The 16,648-nt window shown below is 36.9% G+C and overlaps 1 protein-coding gene across 2 annotated transcripts in view; it reads right to left on the reverse strand.

The window, feature by feature from the left end:
• The window catches only part of XKR4 (XK related 4), a 481,088-nt gene that overhangs the window by 449,016 nt on the left and 15,424 nt on the right, over window positions 1-16,648 (reverse strand). The window lies entirely within an intron of this gene.

Consider the following 16,648-nt stretch of genomic DNA (forward strand, 5'->3'; position numbering starts at 1 on the left):
CAAAGAAGAACTAACATGTATCCTTCTCAAGCTATTTCAAAAAAGCCTAAGAGGAAGGAAGACTGCCAAGCTCCTTTTATGAGACAAACATAATCATCATTCCAAAACCAGGTAAAGACACCTCAAAGAAAGAAAACTATAGGTCAATATCCCTGATGAATTTAAATGTGAAAATTCTCAACAAAATATTAGCAAACCTGATCCAGCAATATATGAAAAAAATTGTACATCATGATCAAGTGGGAGTTATTCTGGGAAGGCAAGGCTGGTACAATATTTGCAAATCAATCAATGTGATTCATCACATGAACAAAAGAAAGTATAAAAATCATATGATAATATCAACAGATGCAGAAAAAGCATTTGATAAAACCCAGCACCCATTTATGATCAAACTCTCAGCAAAGTTGGAACACATGTAACATACCTGAGCATGATAAAGGCCATATGACAAACCCACGGCCAACATCATACTCAATGGGTAAAAGATAAAAGCAATACCCTTCAGATCAGGAACAAGGCAGGGGTGCCCCCTTTCACCACTCTTATTCAACATAGTTCTGGAAGTCCTAGCCACAGCAATCAGACAAGAAGAAGAAATAAAAGGCATTCAAATTGAAAAAGAAGAAGTAAAACTATCATTATTTGCTGATGATATGATACTGTACATAGAAAACCCAAAAGTCTCAGTCAAAAGACTATTTGACCTTATGAATGAATTCAGCAAGGTGGCAAAATATAAAATTAATATTCAGAAATCAGTGGCATTTTTATACACCAACAATAAACTGTCTGAAAAAGAAATTAAGGAAACAATCCCCTTCAATATTGCAACAAAAAAATTAAGTACTTAGGAGTAAATTTACCCAAGGAGGTAAAAGATTTGTACTTGGAAAATTATAAAACATTAATAAAAGAAATCAAGAAAGATACAAACAATGGCCTGACCTGTGGTGGCGCGCTGGATAAAGCGTTGACCTGGGAATGCTGAGGTTGCCGGTTCAAAACCCTTGGGCTTGCCTGGTCAAGGCACATATGGGAGTTGAAGCTTCCTGCTCCTCCCCCCTTCTCTCTCTCTCTCTCTCTCTCTCTCTCTATCTCTCAATCTCTCTCTCTCCCCTCTAAAATGAATAAATAAATAAAAATAATTAAAAAAAAAGAAAGATACAAACAAGTGGAAGCATATACCATGTTCATGGATAGGAAGAATAAACATCATTAAAATGTCTATGTTGCCTGACCTGTGGTGGCACAGTGGATAAAGCCTTGACCTGGAACACTGAGGTTGCAGGTTCAAAACCCTAGGCTTACCCGGTCAAGGCACATATGGGAGTTGATGCTTCCTGATCCTCCTCCCTTGTGTCTCCCTTCTCTCTCTCTCTCTTCCTCTCTCTCTCCTCTCTCAAATGAATAAATAAAATCTTTAAAAAAGTCTATGTTACCCACAGCAAACTATAAATTCAATGCAATTCCTATTAAAATACCAATGACATATTTCAAAGATATAGAATATTCAAAAAACTTATATGGAACCAAGAAAGAACACAAATATCTCAGCAATCTTGAAAATGAAGAATAAAGTGGGAGGTATCATACTTCATAATATCAAGTTATAAGTTATACTACAAGGCCATCATACTCAAAAAAGTTTGGTATTGGCATAAGAACAAGCATACAGATCAATGGGACAGAGCAGGGAACCCAGAAATAAACCCACACCTTTATGGTCAATTGATATTTGACAAATGAGGTAAGAGCATACAATGGACTAAAGACAGTTTCTTTATTTTTTTTTTTTTTGTATTTTTCTGAAGCTGGAAACAGGGAGAGACAGTCAGACAGACTCCCACATGTGCCCGACCGGGATCCACCCTGCACGCCCACCAGGGGCAACGCTCTGCCCACCGGGGGGCGATGCTTTGCCCCTCTGGGGTGTTGCTCTGCCGTGACCAGAACCACTCTAGCGCCTGGGGCAGAGGCCAAGGAGCCATCCCCAGCGCCCGGGCCATCTTTGCTCCAATGGAGCCTTGGCTGCGGGAGGGGAAGAGAGAGACAGAGAAGAAGGAGGGGGGGTGGAGAAGCAAATGGGCGCTTCTCCTATGTGCCCTGGCCGGGAATCGAACCCAGGTCCCCCCGCATGCCAGGCTGACGCTCTACCACTGAGCCAACCGGCCAGGGCCAAGACAGTTTCTTTAATAAATGGTTTAGGGAAAATTGGACAAGTTCATGCAAAGAAATGAAAGTAGACCACCATCTTACACCATTCACACAAATAAACTCAAAATGGAAAAGAGACTTAAATGTAAGCCGCAAAACCATAAACATCTTGGAAGAAAACATAGGCAGTAAACTCTTTGATATCTCTTGTAGCATTATTTTTGCTGATTTATCTCCACGGGCAAGTGAAATAAAGAACAGGATGAACAAATGAGACTCTATTAAACTAAAAAGCTTTTGCACAGCAAAGGACACCATGAACAAAATAAAAAGACAACCACACAATGAGAGAACATATTCATCAATATGTCTAAGGGATTAATAACCAAAATTTATATAGAACTTCTAAAACTCAACACCAGGAAGGTAAATATCCAATTAAAAAATGGGCAAAAGAAATGAATAGACACTTCTCCAAAGAGGACATACAAATGGCTAATAGGCATATGAACTAAATGTTCAAAGTCACTAATCATCAGAGAAATGCAAATTAAAACCACAATGAGATACAACCTCACATCTCTCAGAACGGCGCTCATTAACAAAACAACACACAATAAGTGCTGGTGAGGGTGTGGAGAAAAGGGAACCCTCCTCTTGCACTGCTGGTAGGAATGCAGATTTGTGCAACCACTGTGGAGAACTGTATGGGATTTCCTCAAAAAATTAACAATGGAACTGCCTTTTGACACAGCTATCCCACTTTTAGGAATATATACTAAGAATACCAAATCACTGATTCAAAAGAAGATATGCACCCCCATGTTTATTGCAGTATTGTTTACATTAGCCAAGATCTGGAAACAGCCAAGTGTCTGTCAGTGGAGCAGTGGATGAAAAAGCGATAGTATATATACACAGTGGAATACTATGCAGCCATGAAGATGAAAGAAATCTTATCTTTTGTGTCAGCATGGATGGACCTGGAGATTATTATGCTAAATGAAATAAGCCAGCTAGAGAAAAAGAAATATCATATGATCTCACTTATATGTGATATATAATGAATAAAGTGAATTGAAGAACAGAATAGAGGCAGAGGTGGAGGTCAGAGGGAGCAGAGGGACAGCAGTCAGAGAAAAGGGGGATGAGGGGATGGGATCAGAGAAGGTGAAGGGATCAGTGAAATTATATATACATGACACATAGATACAGATAACAAGACAGCAAATCCCAGAGGGCAGGGGAAAGGGATTTAGGGGGAGGGGGGCAAAGAGGGTAAAAAAGGGACACATGGGTGGGGGATAAGGGTGTTATATTCAGTTGGACACTTGAATCCATGTAATACAATAAATTAAAATTAATAAAAATTACAAAAGACAAGTTTCCTATTAAACAGTATACAGTGTTCCCCTGGCAGAAGTGTCATACATTTTGCGCTTACCACATCTCTGGATTGCATTATGTTCTCTTGTGCTTGATTCTATCTTGTGTTGTTTTGAACAGTAGCTTGCAGTACAGGTTTATAGCATAGGCTATATCAAACATCCTGGGTGTGCAATAGGCTATACCATTTAGGACGGTGTAAGTATGATGTTCCTATAATGAGGAGATCAACCAACAATACATTTCTCAAAAAAGTATTCATTTTTAAACAACACATGACTAAATTCAATGAACATTTTGCAGTCAAGTAATGAGTTAAGATTTACATAGTTGAGGTCAAACTCTTGTAGTCAGTGAATAGATCAGTTTGTAAAACTGAAATCTTGCCCCAGGAACAACCATAGAGCACCAGGTAGTCTGCCTCCTGGCTTCAGACTTACTTGCAAGTGTTTGAAAGGATATGAGGATTTTTTTTTAATTTGCCCAGAGGGAAGAAGTCCCTTGAGGACATCACTTCTTTATTTTGAAAAATAATTTTCTTTCCTCAAAATATTGGCTCTCAGAATATAGTGTATAACCTGCCTTGTAACTGGAAAGAAAAAAAAAAGGTTTTCTTTTAAAACTGAGATCTTTAAGTTATCTCTCTATTTTCAAATCTCAACAGATATTCATCCTTTCTTAAGACTTTGCTGAAAAATGTTTTTTCTTGCTGTAAGGTGAATATTTCTCTATTTTTATTCAAAATCCTCTTAAGTTCAGCTGGAATGTAAAAATATTTGCAGAAGCTTCCAGTTCACTTGGCTGTTGCTGATGAAAGGTTCAGAGCCTATAGCTATTGGTGAGATGAACCTATAAACAAAAGTTTGGTGTACATTTCCCCAAAATTTCAGTTCTTGATTCACCCTTATGACCAAGCATCTGTTTCTACATCCTGAATAACAGTGCAGCTGCAGAAAAAACACATGGTGCCACTTGCACTTTGATCACCTGTGCCATTTATTTTTAGAGAGATTTCTTACACAAGATTTTTCCCAAAAGAGGAATCAACAATCTATTTGCCACACAGGTCAAACATAAAGAGTTAAAATCTCAGGGACTGTTGTATGCTTGGTTTGACTGTCAGCCAGAGAAAACCTCCAGGGTCATATCACCAAATGCATTTTTTTTTCCAACTTGAAAAGTTTTAAGTGAGCTAAAAGTATTATATATATGGTCATCCAAGACAGACTCAGTCACTTTGTTCTTACTTTATCACCGTGAGTAAAATACCTTCTTAAAATGAAGGACAGATTTGACTAAATGTTTCAAACAGAGAAATGTGAATGATGTTCTTGGCTGAAGCAAAGTCAAGACTGGCTCAGTAGCCCGTGTCTTTAGTTACTGCTCACTGAAAAAATGTTTCTGCATGAGGAACTGTAACTGGGAGGTTCCAGGGGGACACTAACTCTGCTTTAAAGGTCAGATACCCAAACTGAAATGATTGACATCAATGGGTTTTAACACTTCTTTTCAGATCATTCTAGCTGCCCCATTAGAGCATGACTTAAAAGTAGAAAAATTCCGAGTTTGTCAACCAGTTTCTTGCATTCCCCTGTATTCCCATAGTATTCCATCTACCCTACTAATCTTGTAGGACTGATCTTGTTGCATTGTTCTGACTGGATTTTAATCTGTATATCCAACTGGATAATATTTCTCTGAGCCAGAGAAATGTTCTGTTCATCTTTGCATACTTTTTTAAGCATTCCTGTTAAGATTATTAAGGTTTATATATTTTAAGGAAAACAAACACCCCATATAATTCAAAGTATATTGGAATTCTATAATTGTGGCTAATTTGGTGAAGTGCTTGACTGATGTTATTTGACTGAGTAAATGTCTAGAAAATATGTTTTATGAGATGTCAATAGGGAGATCCAAAAACCAATTTAGCTTTAATTCACAGTGTTTTTTGTTTTTTAGCAGTAAGTAACTATAACTGAAAATCTAATGAGAACTTTTAATGGAACATCTCTTGGTTTTGACTGGTTTATTTATTTATACACCTCTGTTCTCCCCTCCATTCCCTACCTCTATCCTATGAGTACAAAAACACAATTTGACTTTAGAAATCTATTTGTTGAATCCATTCTAGCTGATTTAAGTATAGGGTAATTTATTACAAGGTATTAGATAACTTGGTTCCTGGATTCCTGAAGAATCAAGAAGCCTTGACGCCCTGTGGCCAGGAGCAATGCAGCTGGACAGTGACTTGTCACATTCTGAGACTTCACTTCCAACAACTCGATTATAGCTACCACCTGCTGCACAGCATTTAGGACTACAGGTAAAGGACACTACAATCTCTATCACTGCTTCCACAGAAGAACAAAACATTTCCAGGCATACAGCCATCACCTTAAGTTGTCCAATTCATCCCTCCAAATGCAGTTTTTTGCCAGAACCTGGGTTCTCTAGTTGCATGAAAGGATAGAAAACTTTTTCTTCCTCCATCTCTCACTCCTTTTCTCTCTCCCTTCCTTCCTTCTTCATTCTTTTTTTTTTTAAGCTTTCTAGTTTCTAACACATAAGACACATTCGGAGAGAGGTAGTGTGGGTGTTCAGTGATCCAATTTATAATATCTGCTATAAAAACTATGAAACAATACAAGACCCTGCACTTGCTTTTAGGAGGCATAGGCAGATCTAACATATTGAGCAAAATGCAAACCGAACTTGAAAATAAAAGTGAGTTATTTTATGTTGTTTATTTTTGCTAAATTTTTTTCTTTTAACTATCTATACATGCTTTTTGCCCATTTCAAGTGGTTATTGGCCATTTTTATTGATTGATGAAAAATTTTATGTTAGGAGAAATCACCCTTTGTAATATGTAATATGTGCTGTGAAGATATTGATCCAATGTGTCATATGTCTTTTGACAGATTGTGGCCTGCATGTGTGTGAAAAAATTTTACCATATTAATGGGCATACCAATGTATTTATAAAGATATGAAAACCAGCAAGTTAATATGGGTAGGCAAATTGTATTTCTTATAACTCTCCCACACAATTTGTAGCCATCTGAAAAACACCGGTTAAATTGGATTTAGTTCTTGGATCACATCAGGTGTACTGATTTCTCCCATAAACACCATTCTCAAGGAAAATGGTTTCGAGTTAAAATATAATTTACAAGTGAAAACTATCTTCATAAGATTAGCAGAGGCTAGATGTTGCCGTGAATGGCTGCCTACCTTTTGGGCAGAAATTTATTAGGTATTTTTAATGAATAATTAAATACAATATTCAAGCATGGATAGATGAATTATTATTGAAGACAGTGATAATCCTGTATCACATTTAACCTTGATTTAGCTTTTCATTTAAAAATAAGAATATTAAGTGTTTTGGATAACATCTATGTCTCAGAGAAGAAAATGGTAAAACTACAGTCAAACTGCCATATTATCCAGATGCTGAAAACTCTTCTGTAGCTCAAGACTTACTATGATGCTATAGAAGAAATTGTCATAAAAATACATTCAGCTTTAAAAGTTTGTGAAAATACTTTGAAAAAAATAAGAACTTAACCAAATAATACAAGGAGACATCATATCACAACCACTGCTGCCACTAATAATGTAATTAACAATAGAGGGCTTTAAGTCTTATGGCAGCTCTGGTGTTCAGAAACAAAGTGGAAGGAATAGCCCTTGGCCCTGCCTTTGGGAGGAAGGCAGGGTCCTCAGTTGGAAAAGAAGGCTAGGGAGAAGCAGCACAGAAGCCAATTCTGCTCACTTCACAGTGAACTGGGGAGAAGGTACAGTGATATGCCAGGTAGTGAGAGCAAGTACGTGAATAACCAAGTATAACAGGGATCACATTTAGAAGAAGCGTGGTGGCCAGTATAGGAAAGCTAGACCCAGCATTCCTAGTCAGGCATGGGTAAAACAAGGGAAGCATTTGTAAACCATATACAAATTATGATGAAGCACTGAGGAGGAGGAGGAAAGATAAGGCACAATAAAAGCATGCGAATTCATCTGGTTTTATAGATAGTAGCGAATAAAAAGTAGACTTCAAAGTATTACTGTAAATTAAAGGACTTTATGGTGACATGTAAACAGGCAAAAGTGATGTGATTACTCTGCCATTTGTTTTTGTCCCATTGGAATTGTAAAGTGTAAAATGCAGGTTAGAATCGAAGAAAACGGTGGGAATTGTATCCTTGCTCACTCTTACTCCACAAGACAATAAGAATGGGACCACCTGGAGTAATAAATCATGGCTGTCACTAGGAAAACCCAGAGATCCTCCTTGTGGGATGCACACTGCAGGAGGGTATTATGCAAATACAGGTTTCGGAGGCTGTGTCTGGGATGGAGCAGCATACCAGAAGGACCAAAGCTCCTACTTTTTAAGGGTCAGGTTCATCCTCGGTTTGGGATGGAAGGTACGAAGTTTTCTCAGTGGGTTGCCAGCTGCTCTTCAGATGTTCTCAAAGGGAACCTGCAAGCAAACTTAGATTGCACCATGTCTTTGCAAGCCAGAGGTTCAGAGTCCTGTTGCCTATGCCCTGAAGTCAATGTCAGTCCTGAATCTGCAAAAATCCAGTCCTTCCATTCTCTGATCTGATACCAAACACAAAATTCCACAGGGAGGGCATGAGGCATGCTAACAGGGGATGTCCTGAGCATCAAATGCTTTTTTAATCCATGGGTTAAATTCACAAGTAAATAGAACATATAGAAATTAGAACTTTACCCAACTCTTTTATTGGAAAGAAAATAAAGTCCTCTAAGAATCTACTGGTTTTCATTTCATCAACAGATACATACTAAATTATCACAATGTGCCAGACACCATATTATGCTGGGGACACTGCAGTGAACAAGTCAAAGGTTCTGCTTTCACAAAGTACACATTCCAGAAAGGACTGAAATTTACAAACAAAACTAACTAGTGTGAGTCTGATAAAATCACACAATTTGAATTAACTATATTCAAAACAAGCAAGAGGTATTATTGAATATGTGCATTCCAGTATATAAATATCTTCCAAGTGTTTTCCCAAAGGTCTGATCCAGTCTGCCTGGCCTCTCATCACCCCTCCTTCCAGTACTTCTTCCTCTCACTTCTTAGAAGGCCCTGATGTGACCACAGGAGAAGCTTTTGGTGACTGAAGTTTAATGATCTGTTTCTTAGACAATAGAAATAACAATACTCTGCTGCAAGCCACAGCATTTAGACCAGAATTCATGTGTAAACAATATTTCTTTTTCTATTGGTATTGTTAATTTGGTGAATTTCAAAAGTTTTGTGTCCATACATGATTTAAAAGTGGTTCTATATTTCAAGTACACAAAAAGTGATTTTTTAGCATTTCTCTGTTAAAAACCCCAAAATGCCCAGACTGCCCATTCACAAATCATCCCATTCACTTCAACAGACTTAAGTTTATACTTATGGCAGAGAAGCATAAGTCTCAATCATTTTCAGAGTGAAGAGGTTTTCAACCAGATAGAATAACTGATTTTGCTTAATGAACTAAGTAAAGTTTTAGTGTCTTTCTCAGCCAACTTTACTAGAATTGTCATTACAGATCAGGTAGCAATTTCAGTTTCACAAATATTTAGATACAATTTTAAAACCCCCAAAATTGAAGATATGAAGACAAATTTGGAACCATATATTAAAATGAATATTTATATATAATGAGAAGACACTTGACATTGATATGCAAGTTGTTTATATGTAGTATAGAATAAATAAGAAAATTATCAGATTATATAATTTAGGCTAAAAAGTATTCATGTTCATCTTTGATATTCTAGTTGAACAGATGAGAAAAACTTTTTTAACTTATTCTCTGCTTTTAAAAATTACAAAATAATTCAGATCAATCTTAGCTTATACCATAACAATTCAAATAACAATTCTGACAAGGCTTTTTAAAAGGTAGAGAAACCAATTTTCCACGATTCAACTGCATACAATTTTCATTTAAGTCCATTGGCAGCAAAGCCCAAACTGAGCAGAATTGAATGAATCAGGTTGCAGCTACCCCAAAGCAAGTCTTCAAGCCTTTGGCAAAACTCCAGAGTATTTCAGAGGAGATGTGTGTGTGTGTGTGTGTGTGTGTGTGTGTGTGTGTGTGTGTTATTCATTTTTACTTTGAAAAATAGCAAGTATTTACCTCATAGTTACATTTAAAAATAATTACTGAACAAGTTTATAAATCCAGTAAAATTACTAATTCCAAAGATACATTTAAAAAGACAAATCTTAGTCCTGGCTGGTTAGTTCATTCAGTTGCAACATTGTCCCAAACCCAACACCAAGGTTGTGGGTTTGATTCCCAGTTAGGACACATACTAGAAGCGAGCAATGAATGGAACAGCAGGTGAATACTTCCTCTCACCCTTTCTCTCTCCCTTTCTCTCTCTGTCTTTCTAAAAGCAACCAATCAATAAAAAAAATTTAAAGGCTAATCTTATAGTTTTTCTTTTATCCATGTGAAACCAGAGAGTTAGTACCAGAAATCGATGTCCAGATGCCTAGCAGAATAATTTCATAAAACTACTTAAAAGCATCACTGGAATAATTATCATATTTTACTTACAGTCAAGTTTAAATTACATTTAAATTTTTATTATTTTACCTTTTCCTAATCTACAAATAATTACATGATTTATACTATAAAGCACAGATTTTAATCAGTAAAACACTACAAAATTTTCATTTATCTGTAACTTGGATACATTCATAGTATCTTAACTATTTCTAGAATAACATTTTGTGCTGTGGTTCACTAATCTGTACCCCCAAAAGGCATTATTTGGCATATGGTAGATATTAAAAAACTGTTAAGTGTGGGGATGAAATAGTATAGCAACTTTAAAAGAGTTTGGCAGTTGCTTATGAAACTAAACATACTCTTCTTATAAGATCCAACAATCATGCTTCTTGGTATTTACCCAAATGAGTTGAAAAACATACACACAAAACCTGCACACAAATGTTTATAGCAGCTTTATTCATACTTGTCAAAACTTGGAAGCAACCAAGAGGTCCTTCAGTAGGTGAATAGATAACTGTGGTGCAGCTAGACACTGGAATATTATTCAGTGCTAAAAACAAATGAGCTATCAAGCCACAAAAACATATGGAGGAACCTTAAATGCATACTTCTAAGTGAAAAAAAGCCAATCTGTAAAGGTTACATACTGTATGATTCCAAGTACATGACATTCTGGAAAAGGCAAAACTAAGGATAGAGTAAAAAGATCAGTGGTTGCGGAGGTGGGGGGGGGGGGAGAAGGGATAAATTAAGTGGAAAACAGGATTTTTAATGAAATTGCTCTAGATCAGACTGTAATGGTAGACAATTGTATATTTGTCAGAATCCATGGAATTTACAACATAAAGAGTAAACTCCAATGTAAAGTATGGATGTTAGTTAATGGTAATGTATTAGTATTAGCTATAAATTATATCAAATGCACCACACTAATATAGGGAGTCAGTCACCAGGGAAGCTGGAGGTGAGGGGATGTATTTGAGAACTCTGTATATTACATTTAATTTTTCTGTAAACCTAAAACTGCACCAAAAAATAATAGATTCTATTATTTTAAAAATTGAAAAAATTCAAAAAGCTGTTACATGAAGATTTACTGAAATAAATGTTAGGTGGATCTCAAATTTACCTTCCTCTGAGGACTGTTTACTGAGCTAAGTATCAAAGGAACATTTACCACATTCTAATCACATGAAGGAACCTGTCCATCCAAGGAGAATGCTCCCTCACCTACAAAAGTCTTTTGTAGGCTAGAGTTCACCTACCTACAAAGAGAACAGAAGTTCATTTCCTAAAGTAAGAAAGGCAAATCCTGCTGAGAGCTACAATAGCATCCAGAGGCAAAGAAATCAAGGAAAAGGAGCATCAAATTTACAACCAAATTTTTTTTAGGCTCCACAAGAAAATCATGAATGAATAGCAGTCGGTCACCTTTGGCTCAGGAGGTTAATCAGCAGGCTCATTAGAAGGAATCTCTAATTAACTTCTGTGAGGAAAATTTCCCAGTGAACTGGTGTTAACTGTAGCAGCACACCCTCCTTCAGACATGCACATATGTTAATACACTATTGTAAAAGTTCAGAGCAGTTATTACTGAATTGTCACAGGCCCATTAATTATCCACTATACTGTATTTAGCTTTACTCTGGTAAATCTTTTTTAATTACCCAGTCTGCATTTATAGAGCATCTTTATTTAACATGCTCCCAACATTGTTTATATTTATGTCTTTTCCAATAGTTCATTAAATAGAGTTCTAAACCAGTACTCAGAATCTTTAGTGAGAACCAGCCAAACCCACTAAAATTGCTTTTATTTCACTCCCTCGTAACAGAGCATTTTAAAGTTCTAAATAATTTTCAAGTCTACTCACTTTTTCTTTCCCCTGCTCCTGAAGAGTGCAGGGGGTTTCCTTCTCCATTAATTCCAGACTGCGAGTCTGGAAGGCAATTGAGAATACATTTCCAAACGTGTTCCCTGAGGCTCTATTCACCAACAGAATCAAGTCCAAAATCCTGAGGAAAGCATCCAAAGCCCTGGATAGTTTGGCTCCAAAATCACAATTTACCAGCTGATGTTCCTTCCCTCACAACTTCTACTTCAATCCTTTACAGAACACAGCATAGAGTATCTCCATCCCTTCTTTTCTTTCTGCTTGGGATTATTTTAGGTCCCACTGATGTGTTACTCCCTCCTGAAACCTTCCAGACAGAAGTCCCCCATCTCTGCCCTACTCTCCCAAACAATTGTTGATGACGTTTGCCCCTCTGAGGTATAAATAGGTATATATGAGAAACAGGGAGTTCATATCATGAACCTTGGTGAGCTCACAGTGAACTTGCACTCTGTGCAGTGAATGTTTGATAAATACCGATATTTACCACATGAATGAATGAAGGCATTTCCACTCCAGGCTGAGTTTAATTATCTCAACTTTGCTTTGTCCAGCATATCCTAACATACATAACTGCATGATCAGGTGAATACATAGAAAAACATCATGAGAAAAATAACAGTGGTATAGATATGTATGTTTCTTAAAGTATATTACTTAAGAAAAGAAATCCAGTTAAATCAGAATCCATTTAGCGTCATGAACATTAAAAACATTTAGAATTCACTCATTCTCTCTGGAAAAACTATAATTTGCAAAAATGCCATGGAACTAAAAGAAAGATAAATACTATGTATTTTTCATGGAATGCCACTCCCAAAAAAGTTATAATATTACTGTAGTTCCAAAACCCTTACAAAGTAAGTCATATCCCCTTTGGGCAAGCCTTTTAAATAGACACAAGGGAATTTTGATTTTTAGAAATGAACATGTAGTATCTTTTATAAAGATTCTGATTCTAAAAATTTTGAATTGTGTGCATTAGAGAATGAATTTTTTAGCTGTGCCAGAATCTGAAAATTTTGCATTGTGTGCATTTGAGAATCAATTCTCTAGCACCTGCATATGCTGGACTATTATAGATTTAGTCCTCTGAGATAGTCCTTAAAAGTTAAATTTGAAGTTATCTCACTTGGGTGTAAATCCTACTAGTCTCAGAGGGAGAAATGTGGCTAAGAAGTTGGACTCTACCTTGCATGCTAGTAGTTTAATTTCTAATTCATAAACGATGTGAGTAGAATGACAGTACATGCAAAGCATGACCACATGCAAACTGGGGATATAAATATGGGTTAATTATACACTATTCACATGGAACTGGAGCCTATTTAGTATTCTTTAGTGTCATGATTTCTCAATAGAAATAACATGTATTTTACCAGTAGGTATCAAAATAAAGTGACACATAGATAAAATTGATCCATAATCTCTTTATTTGAAGTTTGGTGTAAAATATCAATCCCTCATTATTTTATCAAAAACCTAGCCCATGTCAATAAACCATGAATATTGTTCCTCAAGTGGATATTCAGTAAGGTGTATAAAAAGAGTTAATATGCTCCATTTATGTACCACATTCCACAGAATTATAGATCTGGAAGAGCCTTTAGGAATTATTTGATGTCCCTCACCTACCATTTTATAGTTGAGAAGTCTACAGCAAAGTCAAGAATCAAATTTGACCTTCATCAAGTGCATCTCTCCCTTTTCAGAGGAAAATACCAACATTGGTTTTAACTAATTCCCACTGATGTCACAGTAAATTTGAACTCACTGCAGTTTTGAGCACATTTGCCATCTGAAAGGTCAGGAAATGCTTCTCCGGGTGATTCTCTTGGATTAATCACGGAGTGAAAAGGTCAAGTGGGTAAGGTACAATATCTGGAAGCTGAAGTCATGAATGTGAGTGCAGACAATTGCTGCGTTGTAGCGATACATACTTGGGCAAGTCTACTTTCTTTGAACCTCAGTCAGTTCATCTTCAAATGGGAACAATACTAATATCTCCCTTGAGAAGCTTACCAGAAGACTGGATAGTTTAATATGAGTGAATGTGCTTGGCAAACTATAATGGCATTTACACAGATTTAGTCTTTATTGTCATCATTAAATACTATTTATTAAACCAACAAAGAAGCTCAGCATGTCATTAGGCCTTAAGCAGGGCAGGAAGCAAGGAAGACAATGGACTTCACTCACATCAAGGGTATTATCTCCTAAAGAGTAAGTTTTTACTGCCAGGTTACTTATTTGTAAAATCCATTCAATCAGTCTGCCTCAGCCATAAATCTACTCACTGTGCTTTCCCTGGCAACTTCTATACTGCTCACAAAAATCAGGGGATATTTCAACACTTCATATTCATTTTGAAATATCCCATAATTTTTGTGAAGAGTGTAGTACTGTCTTATCTTAGTATATTGAAACAATTCACTTTAGGTTTCCCTCTTCTAATTTCTCAGGAATTGAACTCTAACATTATCAAGACCATCTCTGTCCAATAGAAAAATAATGCAAGCCACACATGTAATTTTAATTTTCTGGTAGTCATGTTTAAAAAGGAAAAAAAAAAGGAAAAAAAAATAAAAGCTGCAGGTGAAATTAATTTTAATAATATGTTTTACTTTACCCAATATATCCTATATCCAAAATGTGATTAGTTCAGCATAAATTAATATAAAAATTATCAATGACATATTTATAATCCCTACCCTTTTTTTCCTATACAGAGTCCTCAAAATCCTCTGGGTATGTGACACAGCACACTTTAAAATAGCCACATTTCAAATGCTCAATAGTCATGTGTAGCTAGTAGCTACCATATTGAAAAGCCATGGAGGTCGAGAGCCTGGCAGGATGACCACACCTACCTATAAAGCAGATAGAGAAAAATCAACTTGGTAACTCTCCATGGAAACACTTAAGAACACTAAAGGAAACAATCACATCCAAGCATGTAGATAGGGAAAGAACCCTAGCAACAAAAGTGACAGCATAGCAACACCAGCTGTTGTACAAAAGGGAAATTAGAAAACTATTACTTTGAAAAGAAGCACTTCTGTGAAGGCCATCCTTTTCTATTTTGTTTAATGTGAAATAGAAAAACTGATGCTACATCTAAATGAATTTACATTTTATAAGGCACTATTCTCATTTTTTTCCCCTATAGTACAAACACTGACATATGTTGCATATTGTTGAATGTTATATTTCTCACTTAGGAGGATAAATAGTAAAGAATGAAGTCAGGCTGAATCATCCTATTTTTCCCGTGATATAGCCTGTCTTGTGGGTCTAAGGGCCACTGTGAGAAGCTGAATTGCATGGAACAGGGTAGACATTGAAAATCCTTCCTTATTGTATAAAAAATACCCTTCTAACTCCTGGCCAGGATCTATACTTGCAGCCTGGAGGCTTAGTGCCATTTTCCTCAATTCCTCCCCTAGTTCCTCTTGCCCAGTGTAGATACTTAGGTTCATTGGTCTAACTGACTAAAGGTCCAGGTGAGAAATGCCCAGCTACCTGACCTTCCGCTCCACTAACCCTGACACCCAGTGGTGAAATGGCCTTTATTCATCAATGGCTGCTTCTTTTTCAGAAAAGTATGAATAAGAATGACACAACCAAACCAGCTCCACCTCTCTGAACAAAGACTGCAATCCTTATGTCTTGGTAAGAGCTGCCAGTCTTGCCTTCCTCTCCTTATTCTTTATCCTCTGTATCCGGTTACTCTGAACCCAATACTTTCCTTAGTGGCCACTTACGTTGAGACTTGTCTTTCTCTCAGCAGCCACTGTCTACTCCATCCCAAGTGTCAAAAAGGCACAAGGACTACGTATAGTGTAAAACTGTGAGGTGGGCAGCCAGCATGCTGGATTATTTTCCTGAGGATCAGCTGTAAACAATAAAAACATAAAGTAATAGATTTTTAATAAAAATTTACTAAAATCTTTTACTTTCTTTACCAATGGAAGATATCACAGTTTTCCTTATAGCATCATCTGTAAGAAGGTTTTTTTTGTGTATATGTGTGTGTCTACTCAATACAATTTTTAAGCATCAATCCTCTCTATCATTCTGGGTAAGCTAACTTTGATGAGGAAGCCAGTGAAAATGTCAGAATCAACCATATTTTCTGTTAATGCTTGTTGGGAAAAGAGCTGTGCTCGCTTGCAACTTTGCATGATTAGTGAGTGAGCACATGGCAGAACTATGTGTTTATAGCCTAAGTAAGGCTATGGGTGCTTTCCCTCAGAGCAGATTGCTTGCCCACTACTGCAAGGGGCCATTTGGTGGATCACTTGTCTGCCAATGTGAGGGGGCGTTTTGCTTTTCATTCGCCATGAAAAGCAGTTTCCTCTTGCCTACACTGTTATGAGAATCTAATAAATGGGAATGGCCTAATGCTCTCTGGTTCTGCAGTCCCTCTGCCATCAGCCTGAATCCAATGTAAACCTACCTGGCCTCAGCCACTGGTATTATATCTGGAGTAGTGGGCAGGATTTGGATCAGATAAGAATGGAGAACCAACACCCTTGAAGGGTGGATAAAGAAGGGTGGCCATTCTCGAGCATATGGTTCCCTGTGGCTACTTTGTTTGGGTCCATGGGCTGGGTGTTTCTTACAGCCCTGAGAGTAGAAACTGAAA

This window comes from Saccopteryx leptura, chromosome 3 (genome assembly GCF_036850995.1).
Source record: "Saccopteryx leptura isolate mSacLep1 chromosome 3, mSacLep1_pri_phased_curated, whole genome shotgun sequence".
NCBI lineage: Eukaryota > Metazoa > Chordata > Mammalia > Chiroptera > Emballonuridae > Saccopteryx > Saccopteryx leptura.